The 17,961-nt window shown below is 45.1% G+C and overlaps 1 protein-coding gene across 7 annotated transcripts in view; it reads right to left on the bottom strand.

Moving 5' to 3' along the window:
• Positions 1–17,961, bottom strand: part of LOC118362260 (calcipressin-3-like) — a 96,726-nt gene that overhangs the window by 58,564 nt on the left and 20,201 nt on the right. The window lies entirely within an intron of this gene.

Here is a 17,961-nt window from a genome sequence, read left to right on the forward strand (position 1 = left end):
CCAGAGAGACAGACAGTCAGACAGACAACCACATGAGCCAGATATGATGCTCTGTAACTATAGGGTGGCTCAATCTGGTTCTGACAGGCCTAAGGCAATGGGAGTCTCTGTTAGGGTGTGAATAGACTAAGAGGCTTTTTCTGTGCACTCCTCTAGAGCTTTCTTCCTCCTCATTTCAAATTCTCTCAGTTAGTCAGCATTTTCAAAACCCATCTTAAATTTTAATTGGAATAAAAACCCATCATCTACCCCCCTTTAATCATGTGATCTTTCAGAGGTGTATATGCTCCTTGCAAATCTGTGAATGTGAATATTCTGGGTGTCCTGGATATTCAAACTTCCTTCCCCCTCACCAGATCCCTGATTGATGGCAGGTAGCCTGGTGGTTAGAGTGTTGGACTGGTAACGAAAGGTTAGAAGATCGAATCTCCGAACCGACAAGGTAAAAATCTGTCGTTCTGCCCCTGAACAAGGCAGTTAACCCACTGTTCCTAGGCTGTCGTTGAAAATAAGAACATGTTCTTAACTGACTTGCCTAGTTAAATAAAGGTTAAAAAAAATATATATAAAAAAAATTGATAGGGAATCTAAAATAGGGACATTACTAGATGATTGACTCATAACATGTTACTTCAGACCACAGAAGTACACAGATATTAAAGAACTGTTGCTAAATTGACTGTACCATCACAAAAATCTACTTTATGTAAAACATAATGCACATTTGCAATCCCAAAGTCATGGTTGTGTGTGGGAACATGAAACCAGGGTAGTAGACCATCGATTTGATCTGGTTTGAGCCTACACATACAGAGGGGAGACCCACTAACCCACAATGACACGCAACAACACCGTCAAACATTCAGGATACACACGTGAGACTCACACACCAGAAAACAAACCTCTCCACATCTGACATGAGACATAACAGTCATGTGTCGTTTTGGTTGTCGAGCTGCAAGGGGCAAGGGCTCTAGGGGGGAGGGAATAGGAGTCAGTATGATCCCTGGGTATCGTGCATGTGTACACAGCAGGCATGCAGGCAGTAGAAGCATCAAAACACACACACACACACACACACAATACACTCACACACATATGCACACACAAACATAGTCACACACACACATACATCCCCCCTCCACACACACACTATTCCTGCGCCTTCCCAGCGATGGAGGCTGCCAGTGCCCCACCACCTCACTCGGCCCATGCCCAGCCACCCCCTGGCGCCACTGCAGCTGCCGTAATCTAGGCCAAGCTATTTATAAAGCAAATCGGCCATGTACAGGCGAAGGGAGCCAGGGAAAACCGAGAGAGAGGAGAGAGTGTGGGGAGCGAGGGAAAGGAAATGAGAGAACAATTATGAAGAGAGGAGTTAGAGAAAAAACACAGAGTGATAGAGAAAAGAGTGACAGAGAGAGAAAGAGGAGAGAGAGAGTGACAGAGAGAGAAAGAACACAGAGGGAGAGAGTAGAGAGCGACAGAGAGAGAAGAGAGCGACAGAGGAGAGAGAGGAGTGACAGAGAGAAAGAACACACAGAGAGAGAGAGAGAGAGAGAGAGAGAGAGAGAGAGAGAGAGAGAGAGAGAGAGAGAGAGAGAGAGAGAGAGAAAGAGACAGAAGGGGGAGAAAGTAAAAATGAGAAAGAGAGAGCGAGAACAAGAGAAGCCAGGTGGAGGACAGCAGGTATAGAGATTGATAACGCAGTGCAGGAGGAGACCTGGACGAGAGCACAGCCCAGAAACACTCTGACCCGGAAGAGACCTAGACGAGAGCACAGCCCAGAAACACTCTGACCAGGAAGAGACCTGGACGAGAGCACAGCCCAGCAAGACTCTGACCAGGAAGAGACCTAGACGAGAGCACAGCCCAGAAAGACTCTGACCCAGAAGAGACCTAGACGAGAGCACAGCCCAGAAAGACTCTGACCAGGAACAGACCTGGACGAGAGCACAGCCCAGAAACACTCTGACCCAGAAGAGACCTAGACGAGAGCACAGCCCAGAAACACTCTGACCCAGAAGAGACCTAGAGCCCAGCAAGACTCTGACCAGGAAGAGACCTAGACCTGCCCAGAAAGACTCTGACCAGGAACAGACCTGGACGAGAGCACAGCCCAGAAACACTCTGACCCAGAAGAGACCTAGACGAGAGCACAGCCCAGAAACACTCTGACCCAGAAGAGACCTAGACGAGAGCACAGCCCAGCAAGACTCTGACCAGGAAGAGACCTAGACGAGAGCACAGCCCAGAAAGACTCTGACCAGGAAGAGACCTGGACGAGAGCACAGCCCATAAAGACTCTGACCAAATGATAGGAAGAGACCAAGGAATATACTTTAAAATGCACTCGCGCACGTATCGTAGGAAAGATTTTGGTTATGGTACAGTAGGACTCTGTTCTTCTCCTCGATACCAGTTCTTATGTTGAATGAGGAGCATATTTAATCAATAGTCTAATATTGTAATGTACCGGTGATAGGTGAGAATTGTCTGTTAATTGAATGATAGAATATTCCGCCCTGAAACATATAATTGTATGGAATTGATTAGAATGTATAAAATCATAATCAATAAATGTGTAGTCCTAGTCAGAATTAGGGTAAAACAATATGTCTTTATGGTATTTTAAACACAGACTGTCTGAACTTGGTGCCGACCTGACAGGAGATTGGGAGAGAACAGGGAGTACGTGTCAAGAACAAGGTCACAAAGCTCTGGCGGCTGGGTAGCAGGACATGTGTGTGCGTCTGTTTGTGTGTGTGCGTGTTGCTGTGTGAATGTGTGGGTGTGAGAAGTCAGTATAAAATGAATTGTTTTGTATTCTTGACGATTGTAAGGGATTTCCTCCTCTTCTTCCGAAGAGGAGAGGCGAAAAGGATCAGAGGACCAATATGTGGCGTGGTAAGTGTCCATGGTTCTTTTAATACGTAAATGTACACATGAACAACTGAATACAAAAACAAGAAATGTGAAAACCCCAAACAGTCCTATCTGGTACAAACACAGACAGGAACAATCACCCACAAACACACAGTGAAACCCAGGCTACCTAAGTATGATTCTCAATCAGAGACAACTAATGACACCTGCCTCTGATTGAGAACCATACTAGGCCGAAACATAGAAATACCCAAATCATAGAAAAACAAACATAGACTGCCCACCCCAACTCACGCCCTGACCATACTAAATAATGACAAAACAAAGGAAATAAAGGTCAGAACGTGACAACGGTAGAACGTCCTGTGAATAAACCTTTTTGACTATTTAGCTGGACCTCCGTCTGTTTCATTCGACCAGGATCTTACAAATTCTGGTTTGCAGACTGAGTAATATAATTAAATTGGGTGATGTACCTGGAGAACATAATTCTCTTATCAACCGGTCAAAAGTTTGGACCTACTTATTCAAGGGTTTTTCTTAGCTTTTACTATTTTCTACATTGTAGAATAATAGTGAAGACATCAAAACTATGAAATAACACATTTGGAATCATGAAGTAACCCAAAAACGTGTTAAACAAATCAAAATATATTTTAGATTTGAGATTCTTCAAAGTAGCCACCCTTTGCCTTGATGACAGCTTCGTACACTTCACTTCTAATGCTTTTCCAACAGTCTTGAAGGAGTTCCCACATATGCTGAGCACTTGTTGGGTGCTTTTCCTTCACTCTGCGGTCCAACTCATCTCAAAACATCTCAATTCAGTTGAGGTCGGGGGATTGTGGAGGCCAGGTCATCTGATACATCACTCCATCACTTTCCTTACTGGTCAAATAACTCTTGCACAGCCTGAGATGTGTTGTTTGTTGAAAAACAAATGATAGTCCCGCAAAGCGCAAATCAGATGGGATGGAGTATCGCTGCAGAATGCAGTGGTAGCCGTGCTGGTTAAGTGTGCCTTGAATTCTAAATAAATCACAGACCTTGTCATCAGCAATGCACCCCCACACCATCACACCTTCTCCTCCATGTGTAACAGGTCTGCTTGTGCAGAGGAGTCAGGCACAGGACAGCAGAGATGAGTAATACAAGTAACTTAACTCAAAATTACCAAATACATGTGGTAATACTAAGCCCACACAATAGGACCGAAATACATAAAACAAACACGCACAAAAATCATGGGGAAAACAAAGGGTTAAATAATGAACATATAATTGGGGAATTGAAACCAGGTGTGTAAAACAAAGACAAAACAAATGGAAAATGAAAAGTGGATCGGCGATGGCTAGAAGGCCGGTAATGTCGACCTCCGAACATCGCCTGAATGGCGGTTGGAACCACAAATCTCAAAGTTGGACTCCTCAGGCCAAAGGACAGATTTCCACCAGTCTAATGTCCATTGTCATTGGCCCAAACAAGTCTCTTCTTCTTATTGGTGTACTTTAATAGTGGTTTCTTTGCAGCAATTCGACCATGAAGGCGTGATTCACACAGTCAGAACAGTTAATGTTGATGTCTGTTACTTGAACTCTGTGAAGCATTTATTTGGGCTGCAATTTCTGAGGCTGGTAACTCTAATTAACTTATCCTCTGCAGCAGAGGTAACTCTGGGTCTTCGTTTCCTGTGGCGGTCCTCATGAGAGCTAGTTTTATCATAGCACTTAATGGGTTTTCCGATTGCACTTGAAGAAACATTCTAAGTTCTTGAAATTTTACGGATTGACTGACCTTCATGTCTTAAAGTAATGATGGACTGTCGTTGCTCTTTGCTTATTTGAGCTGTTCTTGCCATATTATAGACTTGGTCTTTTACCAAATAGGGCTATCTTCTGTATACCACACCTACCTTTTCACAACACAACTGATTGGCTGAAACGCATGTGTAGAGAAAGACAGCACAGCATTGAAGTCAGCACAGCTTTGAAGACAGCACAGCGTTGAAGACAGCACAGTGTTGAAGACAGCACAGTGTTGAAGTCAGCACAGTGTTGAAGACAGCACAGTGTTGAAGACAGCACAGTGTTGAAGACAGCACAGTGTTGAAGACAGCACAGTGTTGAAGACAGCACAGTGTTGAAGACAGCACAGTGTTGAAGTCAGCACAGTGTTGAAGACAGCACAGTGTTGAAGACAGCACAGTGTTGAAGACAGCACAGTGTTGAAGACAGCACAGTGTTGAAGACAGCACAGTGTTGAAGACAGCACAGTGTTGAAGACAGCACAGTGTTGAAGACAGCACAGTGTTGAAGACAGCACAGTGTTGAAGACAGCACAGTGTTCCGAGACTAAGTGTGCCATTTTCACCAGACGAAGAAACAGAGAGTGAAGGAGCGTTATTGTTGTTTACGGAAATCACAGACTGAATGAAGGGATGGAACTTTGCTCAAGGACAGAAAGTGTTCCCATTTCTTCATCTCTCTCTCTCGCTGTTTTTAACAATGCCATTAAGAGATACAGTATCTAGATAACAACCCATGGGAATAAAAATAGTACCTTTAAAGAAAACGTGCGAGAGAGTTAGAAATGACTAGGACGAAATAGAGGACGGATGAAAAAGAGATGGAGAGCCTCCCGAGTGGCGCGTTGCTTGAGGCGTCACTACAGATCCGGGTTCGATCCTAGGTTGTGTCACAGCCGGCTGTGACCGGGAGACCCATGATGCGGCGCACAATTGGCCCAGGGTCGTCTGGATTAGGGGAGGGTTTGGCCGGCCGGGTTTTCCTTGTACCACCGCGCTCTAGCGACTCCTTGTGACGGGCCGGTCTCCATGCTGGACAGTATTTCCTCCGACACATTGGTGCGGCTGACTTCCGGGTTAAGCGGGTAGTGTATCAAGAAGCAGTACGGTTTGGCGGGGATCTGTTTCGGATGACGCACAGCTCTCCCCCGAGTCCATAGGGGAGTTGCAGCGATGGGACAAGACTGTAACTACCAATTGGGTAAAAGTACATAAAATATATATTTTTTTTAAGAGATGGAGAGCAAGTAAAGACAAGAGGGGGATACAGACCGTGATATGTGTAGAAAAAGAGATGGAAAGAGAGAGAGTAATACATTGACTTGTTATCCTCCAGCAAGACTCCCACCTGACAAATTGAAAGCACCCTCAAAAGCACAAGCCTGTTGTCGATATATCCTTTCTCCAAAGGGCACAAGAGAAGTGTACTTTAAATGTCACACGCTCCTTCTTCAATAACAACAACCTGCACAACACTTTGGAGGTCAAACCATGGCAGACTTCCCAACACAATACTTCTAACCACTGCCAGACAAATTTACGATGTAAGTAAAACTACAAGCTATTGACACTGAAGATGTGTTGATTATTTCCATTACTCATGCTCAGCCGAGATACACACCATTCAGCAGGTAGCCTAGCGGTTAAGAGCGTTGGGCCAGTAACCGAAAGGTTGCTGGTTCGAATCCCTGAGCCAGAAAGGTGGACAATTCTGCTGTTCTGCCCTTGAGCAAGTCAGTTAACCCCCAACCACAACTGCTCCCAGGGTTCCGATGATGTCAATTAAGGCCACACCTCTCTGATTCAGAGGGGTTGGGTTAAATGCGGAAGACACATTTAGGTTGAATGCATTCAGTTGTGCAACTGACTAGGCATCCTCCTTTGCCCTACATATTGAAGTACATTCATCTGCTGCAGATCACGAATGCCAAAAATAGCACAGTACAACAAACATAGAATGTTGCCTGTTTTAACTGAATGTTGTACAGTAATGTAACTAACTACAACATATAGATAATAGGAACAATGTCATCTGGCCTCCCTGATTTATTACTAGATTATGATGATTATTATCGATCATGGCAATCCATGATATTTCATTTGTCACATCAATAATCATTACGTTGCTTAAATTGAAAAGGTCTGATGGGGGAAAGGCACTTGGGTTGCTATATACTTCATTTTGATAGCAGTGTAGTGTCAGCCATCACCTAGTGTCTCCTGACAGACCTGCAGAAGATTTGCTTCTGGATGTCGAGATTAGCCATTACATAACCATGGGCTTGACTGAGGCTCACCTCACCAAAGAGATTACCCATTACAAAACCATGGGCTTGACTGAGGCAGGCTCACCTCACCAAAGAGATGACCCATTACATAACCATGGGCTTGACTGAGGCAGGCTCACCTCACCAAAGAGATGACCCATTACATAACCATGGGCTTGACTGAGGCAGGCTCACCTCACCAAAGAGATGACCCATTACATAACCATGGGCTTGACTGAGGCAGGCTCACCTCACCAAAGAGATGACCCATTACATAACCATGGGCTTGACTGAGGCAGGCTCACCTCACCAAAGAGATGACCCATTACATAACCATGGGCTTGACTGAGGCAGGCTCACCTCACCAAAGAGATGACCCATTACATAACCATGGGCTTGACAGAGGCAGGCTCACCTCACCAGAGAGATTACCCATTACATAACCATGGGCTTGACTGAGGCAGGCTCACCTCACCAAAGAGATTACCCATTACATAACCATGGGCTTGACTGAGGCAGGCTCACCTCACCAAAGAGATTAGCCATTACATAACCATGGGCTTGACTGAGGCAGGCTCACCTCACCAAAGAGATTAGCCATTACATAACCATGGGCTTGACTGAGGCAGGCTCACCTCACCAAAGAGATTACCCATTACATAACCATGGGCTTGACTGAGGCAGGCTCACCTCACCAAAGAGATTAGCCATTACATAACCATGGGCTTGACTGAGGCAGGCTCACCTCACCAAAGAGATTAGCCATTACATAACCATGGACTTGACCCAGAGGCAGGCTCACCTCACCAAAGAGATTGCCCATTACATAACCATGGACTTGACCCAGAGGCAGGCTCACCTCACCAAAGAGATTACCCATTACATAACCATGGACTTGACCCAGAGGCAGGCTCACCTCACCAAAGAGATTACCCATTACATAACCATGGACTTGACCCAGAGGCAGGCTCACCAGAGGCAGGCTCACCTCACCAAAGAGATTACCCATTACATAACCATGGACTTGACCCAGAGGCAGGCTCACCAGAGGCAGGCTCACCTCACCAAAGAGATTACCCATTACATAACCATGGACTTGACCCAGAGGCAGGCTCACCAGAGGCAGGCTCACCTCACCAAAGAGATTACCCATTACATAACCATGGACTTGACCCAGAGGCAGGCTCACCTCACCAAAGAGATTACCCATTACAAGAAGACCGCAGGAGGGATGGAAGATGGATGCAATCTGCGCTGCATCATGGGTAACCTTAGAGCTGGGCGGTAATACTGTATTTTACGATATACCTGTATTGATGTACGGACCGGTTTAGGATTTTACTTTACCTCCTATAATGGTATTTGAACGTTTGGTTTGTTAAATGTGATATGCCATGACTAACATCCATTTTTATAGTTTACTTTGCTACTTGAGTCATCTCTGTCTCGCTCCCTCTCCATGCCGCTTTCCAAAGATTTAGCCCCACCCCCTGACACTCAAGGAGCACATTTGTTGTTCCTTGACCACGAGACACTTGCATTCAGTCTGCATGATCAATGCAGCACATGCAACATGCAACATGTTAATGACAACGATGCAGTTTTCACTTTGCTTCTTAATATACAGTGCATTCAGAAAGTATTCAGACCCCTTGACTTTTTCCACATTTTGTTACGTTACAGCTTTATTCTAAAATGAATTTTAAAAAATTGACACACATTACCCCATAATAACAAAGCAAAAACAGGTTTTTAGACGTTTTTGCTAATTTATTAAATATAAAAAACCTTCAAAATCACATTTAAATAAGTATTCAGACCCTTTACTCAGCACCTTCTGCAGCGATTACAGCCGCAAGTCATCTTGGCAATGAAGCTACAAGCTTGGCACACCTATATTTGGGTAGTTCCTCCCATTTGCTGCACAGCTATTTTCAGGTCTCTCCAGAGATGTTCGATCGGGTTCAAGTCCGGGGTCTGGCTGGGCCACTCAAGGACATTCAGAGACTTTTTCCGAAGCCATTCCTGCGTTGTCTTGGCTGTGTGCTTAGAGTTGTTGTCCTGTTGCAAGGTGAACCTTCGACCCAGTCTGAGATCCTGAGCGCTCTGGAGCAGGTTTTCATCAATGATCTCTCTGTACTTTGCTCCCTTCCTCTTTCACTCAATCGTGACTAGTTTTTGGAGCTGAAAAACATTCCCACAACATGATGCTGCCACCACCATGCTTCACCGTAGGGATTGTGCCAGGTTTCCTCCAGATGTGACACTTGGCATTCAGGCCAAAGAATCTTGTTCCTCATGGTCTGAGAGTTCTTTAGGTGCCATTTGCCAAATTTGGCAAACTCCAAACAATCGGGTTCTCGGCCACCTCCTTGACCAAGGTCCTTCTCCCCCGTTTGCTCAGTTTGTGCAGCAAGCTATAGGAAGAGTCTTGGTGGTTGCAAACTTCTTCCATTTAAGAATGACGGAGGCCACTATCTTCCTGGGGACCTTCAATGATGCAGAACATTTTCGGTACCCTTCCTCAGATCTGTTCCTCAACACAATCCTGTCTCGGACCTCTACAGACAATTCTTTTGACCTCATGGTTTGGTTTTTGCTCTGACAGAACTGTCAACTGTGGGAACTTATACAGACAGGTGTGTGCCTTTCCACAAAATGTCCAATTAATTTAATTTACCACAGGATGACTCCAATCAAATGTAAACAGGATGCACCTGAGCTCAATTTCGAGTCTCATAGTAAAAGTCAGAATACTTATGTAAATATGGTATTTCTGTTTAAAAAAATATTTAATACATTTGCCAAAAAAATCTAAAAACATGTTTTCACTTTGTCATTATGGGGAATTGTGTTTAGATTGATGAGCAAAATGTTTAATTTAATACATTTTAGAATAAGGCTATAATGTAACACAATGTGGAAAAGGTAAAGGAGTCTCAATACTTACCTAATGATCTGTAAATACACTAGTGTTCTATAATTACACTATTAGATTGTTGTTTGTTACATCTGCAAACAGCTGGTTTGTATTTTTATAGCAACTTGGGCATAAATCTTGTTAGCTGCTGATGCTAATTGCTAGCTCACTAATAAATGTACTGAATCAGCACAAACATAATTAGCTAAAGAGCCTGATAATACCAGTGATGGTGTAGACCTACACTACCGGTCAAAAGTTTTAGAACATCTAATCATTCAAGGGTTTTTCTGTATTTTTAAAAACTATTTTCTACATTGTAGAATAATAGTGAAGATATCAAAACTATGAAATGTTTTATTATTTTTATTTCACCTTTATTTAACCAGGTAGGCTAGTTGAGAACACCTTTATTTAACCAGGTAGGCCAGTTGAGAACACCTTTATTTAACCAGGTAGGCCAGTTGAGAACACCTTTATTTAACCAGGTAGGCCAGTTGAGAACACCTTTATTTAACCAGGTAGGCCAGTTGAGAACAAGTTCTCATTTACAACTGTGACCTGACCAAGATAAAGCATAGCAGTTAGCTGCTATGCTTTAATATATAACACATATGGAATCATGTAGTAACCAAAAACTGTTAAACAAATCCAAATTTATTTGAGATTCTTCAAACAGCCACCCTTTGCCTTGATGACAGCTTTGCACACTCTTGGCATTCTCTCAACCAGCTTCACCTGGAATGCTTTTCCAACAGTCTTGAAGGAGTTCCCACATATGCTGAGCAATTGTTGGCTGCTTTTCTTTCACTCTATGGTCCAAGTAATCCCAAACCATCTCAATTTGGTTGAGGTTGGGGGATTGCGGAGGCCAGGTCATCTGATGAAGCTCTCCATCCATCATTCTCCTTCTTGGTAAAAATAGCCCTTAAACAGCCTGGAGGTGTGTTGGATCATTGTCCCGTTGAAAAACAAATGATAGTCCCACTAAACCACATGGGATGGAGAATTCTAAATAAATCACAGACAGTGTCACCAGCAAAGCACCCCCACACCATATCACCTCCTCCTCTTTCCTTTACAGTGGGAAATACACATGTGGAGATCATCCGTTCACCCACACCAAGTCTCACAAAGACACAGAGGTGGGAACCAAAAATGTCCAATTTGGACTTCAGACCGAATGTCCGCTGCTCGTGATCCTTGGCTCAAGAAAGTATTTTCTTATTATTGATGTCCTTTAGTAGTGTTTTCTTTGCAGCAATTCAACCATGAAGGCCTGATTCACGCAGTCTCCTCTGAACAGTTGATGTTGAGCTGTGTCTTTTGGGCTGCAATTTCTGAGGCTGGTAACTCTAATGAACTTATCCTCTGCAGCAGAGGTAACTCTGGGTCTTCCATTCCGGTGGCGGTGAGTTGGTGAGTTAGATTGCTGCTATAACTTGGACCCTTCACATACCTAACCATTTCCTTGGCTCTCTTGTAGAGTGTATCCATTGTTTTCAGTGCCATGATGTCCTTGAGGAGCAGATTCAATGAAAGAGCAGCAAAGCCAATGGGTGTTATGTGAGGGTAGGACTCCTCCACTTTAGACCAAGCAGCCTTCATGCTCACAGCATTGTCTGTCACCAGTGCAAATACCTTCTGTGGTCCGTCATTGATGACTGCTTTTAGCTCATCTGCAATGTAGAGACAGGTGTGTCTGTTATCCCTTGTGTCTGTGCTCTTGTAGAATACTGGTTGAGGGGTGGAGATGATGTAGTTAATTATTCCTTGCCCACAAACTTCAACCACCCATCAAAGATGATTGCAATACAGTCTGCTTTCTCTATGACTTGCTTGACCTTCACTTGAACTCTGTTGAACTCTGCATCCAGCAAATGAGTAGATAAAGCATGTCTGGTTGCATACAAAAATGAAACATGTTTGGAAACATGTGAATTAACACTCCTTAGTTAGCAGGCTCAAGCTAGCTAAAACCTACATGGTAGCAAAAACGAACTAGCAGAAATGGTTAACAAGTAAAAATGATTTATACACATTTTGTTGTAGGCTACTATTTACTAGTTAACATAAAATCATGTATGTAATTTAAAATATATTCACCCCAGCCAGTATTGTAATCAAAACTTACCAGAAAGCATGTAGTCCTTGGCTCAGAGAGTGTAGTAGTGAGGGCTCAATAGCATCTCATTAGTGTGCAAGATCTTGAGAATCAGCTGTACATGTGATGGAAGAATACACTGTGCATGCAGAGGGTCGCAATTCCATTGAATTGGGGATAGTTTAACCAAAATATGACATAAGACCTAGAATTAGCTTATGTGTATCCCACAAAAAAGCTTCAATTTTATAAGCTAACTTTTTTTTTATTAATTTAAGCAAAATTCCCCAAATTCCCAGGCTTAACTTCCCATGGAAAATTTCAGGAAAAATTCCTGAAGTTTTCCGATCCTTTGCAACCCTGGTCACAACACACCTGATTGGCTCAAACGCATGAAGAAATTTCACAAATTAACTTTTAACAAGGCTCACCTGTTAATTGTGGTCCTTCTGTAGCTCAGTTGGTAGAGCATGGCGCTTGTAACGCCAGGGTAGTGGGTTCGATCCCCGGGACCACCCATACGTAGAATGTATGCACACATGACTGTAAGTCGCTTTGGATAAAAGCGTCTGCTAAATGGCATATATTATATTATTTATTATTATATATTATATTATATTATTATATATATTATATATAATTGAAATGCATTCAGGTGACTACCTCATGAAGCTGGTTGAGAGAATGGCAAGAGTTTGCAAAGCTGTCATCAAGGCAAAGGGTGGCTCTTTGAAGAATCTTTTTAATTTATTTAACACTTTTTTGGTTAATACATGATTCCATGTGTATTATTTCATAGTTTTGATGTCTTCACTAGTATTCTACAATGTAGAAAATAGTAAAAATAAAGAAAAATCCTTGAATTAGTAGGTGTTCTAAAACTTTGACCGGTAGTGTACATTGACATTTTGTTTGTGCAAAAGTATCTAATAAATCAAAGAGGAATACGCAAACCAAGAATATGTTAGCTACATGAAGTTGCTAAGAGAACACATTCACTGTAGCTAAAGATTATAAGGTCCCCTAGGAAACACTTATCAACACGTTGGTTCCTACCCTGTCACAATAACTCCTCTCTGGCATTTTAATTTGTTGTCATGTCAAACAACACTGTATTCAAAGTGCCCACTATTATGTTTTAATTATAGAATTAGAATAATTCTTGAAAATTATATTTTTAAAAATGTGGGTTGAAGTTGAATTGAACAGTATAAAACAACCAGAATGGAGAAAGACCCATTGAAATCACTTATAATGTATGTTTTGCCACCCTAGGGTCATGAACTACTCATAAAACACATTTATAACCTTTATTATTAAAAAAACATAAAATACTCTCAAATACCACCTAATTTTAAAAAACATATTGTGATATGATATTTGTCCATATCGCCCAGCCCTAGATGACCTTCAGTCAACTGCGCACCCTCCCGCACGTTCCCCCCTGGGACAGAGTCCCAAAAATAGACGGACAACTTAACACATGCAGCACAGTAGCTCTCTCTCTCCACAATCCCCTCTATCCTTCTGTCTGGTGTCACCTCACTGTTCTCGATACAAACAAACACACTGGCCAGGACACTAGTCTCTGTTCTATATGGCTCTGCTGCACACATAGCTGCGGGAAGTAGTTTGGGGGTGGGGGTGCTGCGTAGATTTTGTAAACATTTATATATTTTTTAACTGTATCTTCAATGGGGGTGCTGAAAAAATATTCTTGCCCGCGCTACAGATGCTATACCGGTCCGTTAATGCAGCACTATTAAAGGCACTACTTTTGTGAATGAAAAAAAAAATTAAATGATAATAATATAAATAAAATAAATATATATACTGTACAGTGGGGCCAAAAAGTATTTAGTCAGCCACCAATTGTGCAAGTTCTCCCACTTAAAAAGATGAGAGAGGCCTGTAATTTTCATCATAGGTACACTTCAACTATGACAGACAAAATGAGAAAGAAATCCAGAAAATCACATTGTAGGATTTTTAATACCCAAGCCATGGGTATTGATCATATTCCATCCTCTATTAGAAAAGGGGACCGTCTGAAACAGCTATACCAAAGGGAAAGTCTTTGGATTTACAAACTACAGGCCACTAAATACCCTGGTTTAAATGAAGATATGGATTTCTCACCCATCCTGTAAGGTCGTGATGGGTCTATTTGCTGTCATCTAGTGGACATTTTGCTCAATTGTCCTCAGTTATGTTAAGACTGTTGTTCATGTTTTGCTGTGCTCCAGTGTTCTATGGAATATATTGCTTTCTTATTCTTGACACTTCTCCCAGTCATATTTAAGGTTAGAACTACCTTTCTAAGTGTTCTGATACTTCAAGCTTGGAGTTGTATTTTTATGATAACATAGCTACAGTATTTCACCTTTTAATGTGTATAGTATTGCTTACTAGGTGTTGTCCAATCAATTGTGTAACCACTCCCTCTTTCAATTAGGGCTGATTGGAAAAGCTGTTCAAAAGAGGACATTGTATTATTTCTTTGTACTCCCTGACGAAGGCCATGCAACCAAAACGCGTCAGATTTTTTCAACTTTGTTTCTATTGAACATGCCATACAAATAAAGGCATTTTAATTAATTTTATGAAGAGTGCCTTGGTCCTCCTTTCTTTTTGATGACCAATTTACCCCTTTTACTAAAGAGCCCCTTCTGTCTACCAAAATGTACTATTGTGTACCTTAGTAGCGTGTCCCTTCCTCCTTTTTCTACAAATTAAAATGAATAGTTGATCCTTTTTGGTTTATTGAGAAGACATTGAAAATAAAATCACCTTTTTCAAATATTGTATTGGAATTTCAGTTTACTCCCTGAATTGACTGACTTTACTTCGAATAGATCCCAACCCTGATGTAGTGAGTAGCTGACCCCAACCCTGACGTAGTGAGCTGACCCCAACCCTGACCTAGTGAGGAGTTGACCCCAACCCTGACGTAGTGAGGAGCTGACCCCAACCCTGACGTAGTGAGCTGACCCCAACCCTGATGTAGTGAGCTGACCCCAACCCTGACGTAATGAGGAGTTGACCCCAACCCTGACGTAGTGAGGAGCTGACCCCAACCCTGACGTAGTGAGCTGACCCCAACCCTGACGTAATGAGGAGCTGACCCCAACCCTGACGTAGTGAGCTGACCCCAACCCTGACGTAGTGATGAGCTGACCCCAACCCTGACGCAGTGAGGAGCTGACCCCAACCCTGACGTAGTGAGCTGACCCCAACCCTGACGTAGTGAGCTGACCCCAACCCTGACGTAGTGAGCTGACCCCAACCCTGACGTAGTGAGCTGACCCCAACCCTGACGTAATGAGGAGTTGACCCCAACCCTGACGTAATGAGGAGTTGACCCCAACCCTGACGTAGTGAGGAGCTGACCCCAACCCTGACGTAGTGAGCTGACCCCAACCCTGACGTAGTGAGCTGACCCCAACCCTGACGTAGTGAGCTGACCCCAACCCTGACGTAGTGAGTAGCTGACCCCAACCCTGACGTAGTGAGCTGACCCCAACCCTGACGTAGTGAGGAGCTGACCCCAACCCTGACGTAATGAGTAGCTGACCCCAACCCTGACGTAGTGAGCTGACCCCAACCCTGACGTAGTGAGCTGACCCCAACCCTGACGTAGTGAGCTGACCCCAACCCTGACGTAGTGAGTAGCTGACCCCAACCCTGACGTAGTGAGTAGCTGACCCCAACCCTGACGTAGTGAGGAGCTGACCCCAACCCTGACGTAATGAGGAGCTGACCCCAACCCTGACGTAATGAGTAGCTGACCCCAACCCTGACGTAGTGAGCTGACCCCAACCCTGACGTAGTGAGCTGACCCCAACCCTGACGTAGTGAGTAGCTGACCCCAACCCTGACGTAGTGAGGAGCTGACCCCAACCTGACGTAGTGAGCTGACCCCAACCCTGACGTAGTGAGCTGACCCCAACCCTGACGTAGTGAGTAGCTGACCCCAACCCTGACGTAGTGAGCTGACCCCAACCCTGACGTAGTGAGGAGCTGACCCCAACCCTGACGTAGTGAGGAGCTGACCCCAACCCTGACGTAATGAGTAGCTGACCCCAACCCTGACGCAGTGAGTAGCTGACCCCAACCCTGACGTAGTGAGGAGCTGACCCCAACCCTGACGCAGTGAGGAGCTGACCCCAACCCTGACGTAGTGAGTAGCTGACCCCAACCCTGACGTAGTGAGTAGCTGACCCCAACCCTGACGTAGTGAGCTGACCCCAACCCTGACGTAATGAGGAGCTGACCCCAACCCTGACGTAGTGAGCTGACCCCAACCCTGACGTAATGAGGAGTTGACCCCAACCCTGACGTAGTGAGGAGCTGACCCCAACCCTGACGCAGTGAGGAGCTGACCCCAACCCTGACGTAGTGAGGAGCTGACCCCAACCCTGACGTAGTGAGCTGACCCCAACCCTGACGTAGTGAGTAGCTGACCCCAACCCTGACGTAGTGAGTAGCTGACCCCAACCCTGACGTAGTGAGGAGCTGACCCCAACCCTGACGCAGTGAGGAGCTGACCCCAACCCTGACGTAGTGAGGAGCTGACCCCAACCCTGACGTAGTGAGGAGCTGACCCCAACCCTGACGCAGTGAGGAGCTGACCCCAACCCTGACGCAGTGAGGAGCTGACCCCAACCCTGACGTAGTGAGTAGCTGACCCCAACCCTGACGTAGTGAGCTGACCCCAACCCTGACGTAGTGAGCTGACCCCAACCCTGACGTAGTGAGCTGACCCCAACCCTGACGTAGTGAGGAGCTGACCCCAACCCTGACGTAGTGAGGAGCTGACCCCAACCCTGACGTAGTGAGTAGCTGACCCCAACCCTGACGTAGTGAGGAGCTGACCCCAACCCTGACGCAGTGAGGAGCTGACCCCAACCCTGACGTAGTGAGTAGCTGACCCCAACCCTGACGTAGTGAGGAGCTGACCCCAACCCTGACGTAGTGAGCTGACCCCAACCCTGACGTAGTGAGCTGACCCCAACCCTGACGTAGTGAGCTGACCCCAACCCTGACGTAGTGAGCTGACCCCAACCCTGACGTAGTGTGCTGACCCCAACCCTGACGTAGTGAGCTGACCCCAACCCTGACGTAGTGAGCTGACCCCAACCCTGACGTAGTGTGCTGACCCCAACCCTGACGTAGTGTGCTGACCCCAACCCTGACGTAGTGAGCTGACCCCAACCCTGACGTAGTGTGCTGACCCCAACCCTGACGTAGTGTGCTGACCCCAACCCTGACGTAGTGAGCTGACCCCAACCCTGACGTAGTGAGCTGACCCCAACCCTGACGTAGTGTGCTGACCCGAACCCTGATGTAGTGAGCTGACCCACACCCTGACGTAATGAGGAGCTGACCCCAACCCTGATGTAGTGAGTAGCTGACCCCAACCCTGACGTAGTAAGTAGCTGACCCCAACCCTGACGTAGTGAGCTGACCCCATCCCTGATGTAGTGAGTAGCTGACCCCAACCCTGACGTAGTAAGTAGCTGACCCCAACCCTGACGTAGTGAGCTGACCCCAACCCTGATGTTGTGAGCTCACCCCATCCCTGATGTAGTGAGTAGCTGACCCCAACCCTGACGTAATGAGTAGCTGACCCCAACCCTGACGTAATGAGTAGCTGACCCCAACCCTGACGTAGTGAGTAGCTGACCCCAACCCTGATGTTGTGAGCTGACCCCAACCCTGACGTAGTGAGTAGCTGACCCCAACCCTGACGTAATGAGTAGCTGACCCCAACCCTGACGTAATGAGTAGCTGACCCCAACCCTGACGTAATGAGTAGCTGACCCCAACCCTGACGTAATGAGTAGCTGACCCCAACCCTGACGTAGTGAGGAGCTGACCCCAACCCTGACGTAGTGAGTAGCTGACCCCAACCCTGACGTAGTGAGTAGCTGACCCCAACCCTGACGTAGTGAGTAGCTGACCCCAACCCTGACGTAGT

Source organism: Oncorhynchus keta, chromosome 29 (assembly GCF_023373465.1).
Source record: "Oncorhynchus keta strain PuntledgeMale-10-30-2019 chromosome 29, Oket_V2, whole genome shotgun sequence".
Taxonomy (NCBI): Eukaryota; Metazoa; Chordata; class Actinopteri; order Salmoniformes; family Salmonidae; genus Oncorhynchus; species Oncorhynchus keta.